The 9,306-nt window shown below is 42.8% G+C and overlaps 1 long non-coding RNA gene across 1 annotated transcript in view; it reads right to left on the bottom strand.

Moving 5' to 3' along the window:
- Positions 1-1,111: 1,111 nt before the first annotated feature.
- Positions 1,112-9,306, bottom strand: part of LOC146187118 (uncharacterized) — a 40,552-nt gene continuing 32,357 nt past the window's right edge. The window contains exon 2 of the long non-coding RNA XR_014707907.1: positions 1,112-1,363. This is a non-coding gene — a long non-coding RNA (uncharacterized LOC146187118). The remainder of the gene's footprint in view (positions 1,364-9,306) is intronic.

The following is a 9,306-nucleotide window of genomic DNA, read 5'->3' as shown; positions in this document are numbered from 1 at the left end:
ACGTTTTGGTGAAAAATAGCACTGGCATCCAAACGAGCACACTCGTGAAACACTTCCTTAGAACTGCCGCCGCACAAACGTCCAACCCACGTTGGCGGCGTTTTGAATATCTGCAGCGGATTGCCTTTGCCGGCAATAAACCACTTCAAGGAAAGCCTGTCGCCTTCTCAAATTTGCAACTCGTAAACTGAAAATATCGTTACATATATGCCCTGCGCGTCGCTGGATGTTGAAGAAGAGGACGATAAACAGTAGTGACGCGAAAGGAAGACGAAGCTGAACAAACCGTTGGGACTTGCCTGAACACTTGCTGTGTTCTGCTCTACTGTGCTGTGAACGCTTGCCCATCACCTGCTGTGGGTTCCTGTGCTAGCCTTCTGCCACGTATCATCTTGGTGGAGGTGACCAACGATCCCCGTGCGCACAGATTACCCCTTGCGCTGCCAAAACCTGGATTCGCGCAGTGGCCGTCATCTACCTGGGCTTTCAACGACGTCAACAACTACCACTATGACCTCCGAGGCAGCCCCTACCACCGCGGCAACTTCGGCTCAGCCAGTCGTGCACTCTAAGAACAGGAGTACTAGAACTCCATTTGGAAGAGTTTTCGCTTGTCCCATATCCGACTCCTTTTTCCAGAGTAAAAGAACTCTCTCTAGCCATAGAGTAATCGGACTCCACTGATGGAGTACTGCGCTACTCCTGTGAATAGAGTAAAGGCACTCCTCCGAAAGGAGTAAAACTACACACTGTAGTAGCGTCCTACAACTCTTCCAGGAGGAGTTCAAGGACTCCACTGATAGGAGTGCCTGTACTCCTTGAAGGAGAGTTTTGTTTTACTCCTTCTGATGAAATTTCATGGCCTGTATTACGTATCCTACCATTTTTTAAACCAGCTCCAGCCATGTTTTGTAGGACTCACTTTGGCCGTACCTTCCTCTGCAAAATGGTGCACAGTATTTCCACTACACACTGTTCAATGGTGAATGAACAAATTTTGCTTCACTGTACAAACTTCAATATTTGTGACCAAATTTTTTCCACACTTCTTGCACCATACACACAAGTCTGTGATGTGAAATCGGTGCTTCAATAAATAGGGACGCAAAAGCACGCTGATGACAGCTTTTATTTTCTCACAATTGCTGTGCATGCCAGCAATACATTTGGGATGTGCTCTGTGAGGTCTAGGCCCATCCGTGTTTTCGACACCAGTCTACTTGGCATTAGATGCCCAGAACACTGCTACAAGCCAAGTGATCCTGTGAGCAAAGTTTTAATCAAGTGATCCTGCCGCTCGACCACATCGCAGCTTGCCGAGCCGAGTGAAGCCGCTCAAGATATCCTTGCATTTTCCAGGTGCCTGCATATAGAACAAAAAAAAAATGCAAGGAAGGTTAAAGAAAACTATTATAAGCAACTTAACATACTCCTAATCTCAAGTTTTCATTTTAACCTACAGCTAATGCAACAAAACAAAACTTGGTGTGAAGGCCTGGGGTCGCCACCTAGGTATGCCCTAGCAGTGGCACATCATGATAAAGTGTAGACTTTTCATTCCAAATCATTAAACGAAGCTAGTGATCTAGAAATCCGCATACTTCGTTTATTCTAACTGCCAATTTGCTATACCTCAAGTGGGAATATCACTATGCTAGTCCCTCAGAGGCTAAACACAAGCCTGGCCTGCACAGGACCGTTTGTTGCTCAAGAATTGGCTTTGGATGTAGAACACATGCAGCTGTACTGGTGAACCTCCACTCCCTCTGGAGTTTACTGAGGCCGCTTCTGCAGAGTGGCATCCATCTATAACTAAAAAGAGCGCTGCAGAATCTGAATTGGAGTAATGCAAAAGCACGGAATCTGCTGTTGGTTGCTTCTGGTTGCTTAATTCACTTATTGTTTACCCATTTTATTTGGCACTTTCAAATTGTGCACCAATCCCTTCCTATGCCCTTCTTCAGCTAGACTTCCGGTTGGTTGTGTGACGTCACAGCCTCTAGCTCACATTATCCACTTCTTGTTTATTCATTTTAGTCTTTGGTACTTTCAAATTGCACAATCCCTTCCTATGTCCCTTTTTCAGCTCTATTTCCAGTTGCGTGACGTCACACCTTTTACGCCACTCTAATTGACTGCCTTAACTACTTTAGTCTGTGGTACTTTGAAATTACATGCTAATCCCTTGATATGCCCTTTTTTAGCTCGGCTTCAGGTTGCGTGATGTCACATCCTTGAAGTCACCTTAATTCCCTGGTTTAATTATTTTAGTATTTGATACATTCGAATGTGGCGCCAAGCCATTAGCTAATGAGACCATTTTTGCTTTTACTGTTTCATTTTTTGCCTCTAATTAATTACAAAATTATCTTAATGGTCTAATATTTTTTTCAACACATTACATCACCTTCTATCAATTAACACCACTCATTAACCTCTAAGATTTCTCAATCACTCACAACTGCTACGGATATAATTTTGCATGTTCTGCCTCTAACTAATTACCTAATTACCTTATTGGCCTAATTATTATTTCGGACAACACTACGTCACCCTCTATCAATTGGACCACTCATTAACCTCTACCACTTCTCAATTACTCACAACTGCTGCAGAGAACTTTTACATTTTTTGCCTGTAATTATGTACCTAACTAGCTTATTGGCCTATTTTTCGGCAGCAACATTATGTCAGCCTCTATCGATTGACACCACTCATTAACCTCTCACGTTTCTTAATTACTCGCAACTGCTGCGAACACGATTTTGCGGGTATGGTCTACGGACAGAAATCTGTGAACATAGCGAAGTAACGCTTTCGTGTTAATAACTTGAATGAATCCTTGAATTTAGTTATATTCAGAATCCAGGTGAAGAAGGCTTTTGTGTCAAATATCAGGAATGTCATAAAGGCACGTTCGGTGTGATGACTGCTCCTGAACCAGGCTAGCTTCAGCAATATAGTGAATAAAATCATGAAGCAGATATTGCAGTTTCTTGTTTTTCATGCCTTCCATGACCTATAATGACTTCTGACACAGCCATTGCTATGGCGTTGAAATTGAAACAGATGATGGGAGAGATTGTATTATTTAGCAGCCATAAGCAAATAATATGTGGTAATCCATGTATAGTCATGCACACTGTTACAAAGATAGCAAACAAAAAAATCGGGAGCACTTTAAACTCTTCCTTAAGTGTATGATGGAGCACATTGTGGCTTCCGTGTGGATTCTCATTCATGTACAGACGCTTCACTACAGGGTAAATGAGTAGCCCCACAATTTATTCTATTAGGTTGTGCATACTCATTAACACAGTTGTAAGCCATCACATTATGTTAGATCACATAAAGATATAGAGACCTGCTTTAACCAAGCCATCTGAACCTGCCTGAGTCACCTGGGGATGCCTGGTTGACTGGATCCAAAGAGCCTTGGATCCAGACAGACATGCTACCCCTAGGTCACTCGGGCACATTTAATGGCTTGGTTAAAGCCAGAATTCCTATTTGCCAACTTGCCGTGTCATGTAGACTCGTGACGTGCACAACCACTGAGCAGTGTCCAGCCATGTCACCAGCCAACCACCACCTGATAGAGATATGCCCATAATTTTTGCTCAAAATGCCTATATCAAACTATATCCAGAATAAAGCCATGAATGCTGTGGCATTATTATGGCGTCTATACAATTTTAAGTTAATACTGCCACTAAGGCAAGACCATGAAAACGTAAATTTTGAAGTGACGATGCTTTTGTAGTAATGAAATCTATCAAATGACAAATTACATAAGGGAAGCCAGCAGCCAGCGAAACTAGAGAAAGCATAAAGCACGTTTCCAATTTTTATTCATATTTGTCTTGGTTGTACCTACTGGCAGCCAGACATGCCAGGATTATTTTATGCTGGATGCAGCCCTCCAACTAGCAGACAATGGAGAGGTGATATGGAAGTGAGAAATTTATGCACTATTTTTAAACTGACTAGAAGGACAGGGGAGTATCATGCGACATTTCTTTTATCCGAGGGCATCATAGGTGCTCTTAGCTGATCCATGGTGCCCACCTATGGTATCTTTTTCAGCTGTCGCTGCTTATATACGTATAATATGCATGTGGCACTCTTTCCCACCAGGCAATACGTATAATATGCATGTGGCACTCTTTCCCACCAGGCAACTGAGAATTTCAGATTTCTATTTCATAATGAGCTCACTGAACTCGGATTCCCTGTATATCTTTCATCTGTCAAGTGCATAGCCTCGGCTTATTTTATGGTACCATTTAATGACCTTCTCGAGTGTGACAGCAGATCATCGCCCTTAGTACGTGCTCAGGCATGCGCATTCATGCAAGCATAACGTCAGTGTGTGAAGCCCAATCTGAGTGTATGGTATTTTATTTTTCAATGCAGAGGAAATGAGGACATGCTCTGGTAATAGCTCAGATATATTTGAGATGTACCACATGCATGCACTATCATGTTTCACTTCAGTCATCAAAACGCAATGTTTCTCAAATGGGAGGCACGATTTTAGAGTCCACAAAACATACGTTAAAAAAAATTGAAGGGTCATGCAATAGCTTTGACCCAGCTAGACACAGCTTTAAATGGCTAAAAGGGCACAGGTTTAAAGCTGATTTTAGTTTCTCAAAACAACATAAAAGGAGTGCGGAAACAGGGAGCATGAGAGAGAGAGATCATCAATGGGATTTGTCGATGCCAGCATCGGTGATGCTCGAACTTTGGCTCCATTGCTGGATGGGAATGCAGTGCAGTCTTAGGAATCTATCTGGGGAAAAGAGGACACTATGTGGTAGAATGACACGAAAGTGTGACTGTTGCATGCCGTCATCCATGTATAACGTCGATAAGAATGTTTGTAATATGCAAGCGCCTCTACCATAAATAAAAGTTAAGCTGCACACCGCAGGTTTGAATTCTTTATGCAATTGGGGCTGATAAAAAAGCAGCCAATGGTGTGTGCTGTGCCGTCACTGTGGAGAAACCGCTAGCATGACCAACGTGACAGTCCTTGCATGTTGGTGTCCATGCATGATGGCTCACATGGGGAAGATTGGGAACGAATATGTGATAGATAGGGCATGCATTGCTCATTTTTCAAATATTTGAGTTTTTTCCAAAACACGTCCTTTTTCCACTTTGCAGAAAAATGAAATGAAGATGTGAAAAATGAGTGCACTCATGATACTGATGTACATGTACGAATAATGTGCCTCCTGACTAAGCTCGGGGAGCTGCAATCCGCGCTAATGCTCTAGAAAGCCCTCAAATAGCAAGCTATGTAAAATAAACCGAGTATGGACTTGAGAGATGAAACGCATTTTACAAATCAATCGGCTTAATGCGCATAGTATGACGCAAACATCTGCACTTTTAAATGGTGAGAAGAGATATGTTGCCCCACATACACAAAATAAGTAAACAATGGCAATGGAAAGACACATGATGTCCACCACGAGTGGCAGAAATAAGCACTATCCTTGAGATTGTACGATATGTCGTGTTCAATGAAGTACAGCACATGCTCCCCACTTCCATATCACCTCTGTCCTCTGCTAGCTACCCAAGCGCAGCCCGCACTAAATCGTCCTTGTGAGAGTCTGGCATCCAGCAGCATATCGTCGAGAAAAAATGAACGCATTCTAGCGCAACCAAAAGTAGCCCCCCCCCCCCCCCCTTTACACAGAAAAATGCAAGAGCTGGCTCCACGCTCGGGCGCCCCTTAGGCTAATGAGATAACTTAAGTGCAGTGAAAAGGCAGCACGTATGCGGAAACTAACAATAAAAAAGAAGAGTAAGTGTGACAAATGTCTCTTCAACGTAATTTAAATTCATTATTTTACCTGTTTTTGCTGTGCTTTTGGTCATTTATTTTTAATGTGACAGTATTGAAGGCCCCATTCTCCCTAAAATCTTGCATTATTGTTGACAACGTCTTGAGCAGATAGTCATAAGCAGGTTTCTAGCATTAGGTAATAAGCAGGTGACATTTTTGTGGGTCAGGCATTGATTTTTGGTGTTAGTTTGTGTGGCACCATGAGGCCGCATGAGATGCCGAATTGCTAGGAGCTCCTTACGATTGAAGGGTGAGATGGCAATCAAGCCCCTCCGAGTCGTACTTTTGTACACTGTTGTTAAAGCAAGTATATATATCTATGTCAGGTTGTCTTTCAGATAATGTGGTAGCTTATCACTGTATGCTAATAAATGTTTGAAATAAATGGATCAGTGACGAAGCAACTAGCAGCATACCCTTAAAGGCAGACTTTAGGTATCCCTGCAGGTTTTAAATTAGGTTTAATTTATTTTTCCGAGATTTATTAACACCTGCTTTCCTTCCGGACTTGGTTTCCATTTGTAGCACTGCGTCGATTTAAGGTGGTCTCTGTTCCTGCAAGGGTGGAAGAATGAGCTAGCTGGTAGTTCATCTCGGGGGAAAAAAACAGCACACTCTCGAGACAAGGACAAAGAGCTGTGTTGTCATTTCTTTGTCGATGTCTTAGGAGTGCGGTTTATTTTTTTCCCAAGCTCTCTGTTCTTACTGAGTTTTTTCATTCCACCGCAGATGCATTACCTACAGCAATGAAGAAGATGAATTTGTTTATGCATTATCGCCCACTGTCGTTTTAATTTTTTTTAAACCTAATTTAACAGCTGCCACATGTGTGTGTATTAGATATGTCAGACTAAAGAGAAAATCCTCGACAGCTTGGTACCAGTGAGTACTTATGGAACTTGTTAATACTGGTTTCATTACTTTTTTGTAGCTCTGAAGTAGAGCCCACCTATACTGGCCTCAGCTATAAAAAATGCTTATTGTGAACGAGGGTGGAGCTACTGTCAAAATATGTGTTTATAGCCTTTAGTTTGAGACAAAAAGAACTACTGAGGTCACCCTGCTTTGTAATAACGAACAACAATGCACCATAAAGTCACCCTACTGTCAAAACATGCATGAAGATCAGAGTACATCCTAACTCCCATTGTAATCCTCAAAGAAAGTGTCGAGCATGTAAAAAACAGAGCAAGAAAGAAACTATAAATCAGAAGCACTAGTAAAGTTAACCACTGCCCGAGCACATGCTTACAGGCTACAAGGTCAATCAGTCGGTCCGTCAGTGTGCCGGCTAGGCAAAACTTCTGAAGTGTGAGCAGAATCAGGGTAGCAGCAGCTTCACTCATGCTATTCTACACTGGCAGTGATCAACCACTAACAGGGCTTTGAGAAGTTTGAATACAAGCCACGAAGTATGCTTTGTTAGCCGAACTGGTCATATGACAATGTCTCACCTGCCCAACTGGATCTGCACCTTCTCCATTACTGGAGCGTGCAGATAGCACACAGAGCAAATAATCTGAACCTCTCCTTTGTAGGTAGAGCAGTGCACACTCATCAATTGAAACTAGACAGCAGCCGATAGTGTTATGCTAAAGAGCCACTTTCTACCAGGCTTGTTGGTATGTGCAGATCTACTTGTGCAGAAAGGGGGCTTCAAACGTAGAGCAACAACGACTGGGTATCAGTTTATTTAAAGCTCGATGTGCAGCTAGAATGCTTTAAACAAAAACTGTGCGTACAATTGATGTTCTGCATGCACATGTGCGTGATTAGCCTTTAACTGTTGAGGGTTCATGACAAAAACGCCGACCCACCTTTCCACCAGCTGTCGTGAACACCTCAACTGCTTTATTATTGCATTCCTAAAGCGGCACACCCACAACCAATGACTGCGTCAGGCGCCTGAATGCTTGGATATCTGACTTTAGCCTGTCTGTTTGCGTATTTTCAAATCTTTGCATGTGATGTCCCAAGATGCTGTTGTTGTTCAAAGGTTCAAATATATGTGTAATTGGGTTGCAGAGCCTGTAATTGATTACTTCATGTACCAGGGAGATGAGGAGCCAGGTTTTAGTACTGCAGACAACAATAGCAAGAAACAAGAATAAGAGCTGGGGCGGCCCTTACCCCATCGGTAACATGCCGATGGGAATCTCAAGAAGACATTGGACCCGCCACATGCCCGAAGTTTTCCACACCAGCTGCAGAAGTGGATGTTCGCCACCTGCTGTGCATTTGTGCAGGGACCATCAAGGAAAAATTCTGCAGGAAGTAGGACTAACTGCAACAAGGAAAGAGGACTTCTCCAAATGGCGCACCGACAACGATAAGAGCAAGAGCCTTCTTCGGTTACTTATGGAAAACAATTTAGATGGGTTTTTATAATATGCCTTATGGCGAGCTTGCGGAATAAAAAAAAAACCTAAATGTATGTGCAACCAGCCACATATAGCATCATACTGTATTGCACAGCTGATTCCACCGAATATATTTTCAAAATTGACTGATAATTGCTACTTTCGTGCAAGATCCACACACTGCCAAAATGATGAAAAAAAAGTTATATCTAGCAGAGTGTAAAAGTTTTAGGACTGCCACCACTTCTTTTTTTGCACGGTGCTTGCCATACCAAATTCAGTAAGCATCCTGACCCTGTCAAGCTAACGTCTAAGCTCTCTGGAGTGCTTATGTTCTTTTGACCGAGCCATTGGTTGTGGATAAGCCGCTGTAGCAACGCAATAATATAGTAATCGAGGTGTTCACAACAGCTGGTGATAGGTAGGCTGGCATTCTTGTCATCGATCCTGAATAGTGAAAGATACTGCGGCAATGCTACCAAGCACATGTGCATGCAGAACATACATTATACATGTAATCTTTGTGTAATGCACCCCACCAGCCCAAGGTGATATCGGATCGCGTGTTGCTTGAACCACAAAGCAACCTTTCCGCTCGATTACGTCTGCACAGACTAATAACACACTGCTCTACCTACATAAGAAAGGTGCAGACTATTTGCTATGTACTACCTACACTCTGCAGTAGTGGAGAAGGCAGAGATCCAACTAAGAAGGTGATGCATTGCAATGTGACCAATTGGACCAACACAGCATGATGTGTGACAAGTATTCAAACTAATTAAAACCCTGTCAGTGGTTCATTTCCAGGCAGTGTAGAGAAGCTGCTGCTACCCTAATTCTGCTCACACATCAGCCCTTACACACATACACACTGAGTGGCTGACCTCGTAGCCTGTGGGCATGTGGTCGGGCGGCAGTTAACTTCACTAGCAATGCCTACCGCCTTATTGTTTCTGCATACTAGACACTTTCTTTGAGAGCGATAACGGAAGGTAGGATATGCTCTGATGTCCATGCATGTTTTGACAGCGGGATGAATTTACGGTGCATTGTTGTTCAATATAACAAAGCAGGGCAACC

The sequence above is a fragment of the Amblyomma maculatum genome, chromosome 6 (genome assembly GCF_055883805.1).
Source record: "Amblyomma maculatum isolate TAMU_Amacu chromosome 6, ASM5588380v1, whole genome shotgun sequence".
In the NCBI taxonomy this organism is placed as follows: Eukaryota; Metazoa; Arthropoda; class Arachnida; order Ixodida; family Ixodidae; genus Amblyomma; species Amblyomma maculatum.
Note: the sequence above shows the minus strand (reverse complement) of the source record. Positions and strands in the feature narration are given on the sequence as shown.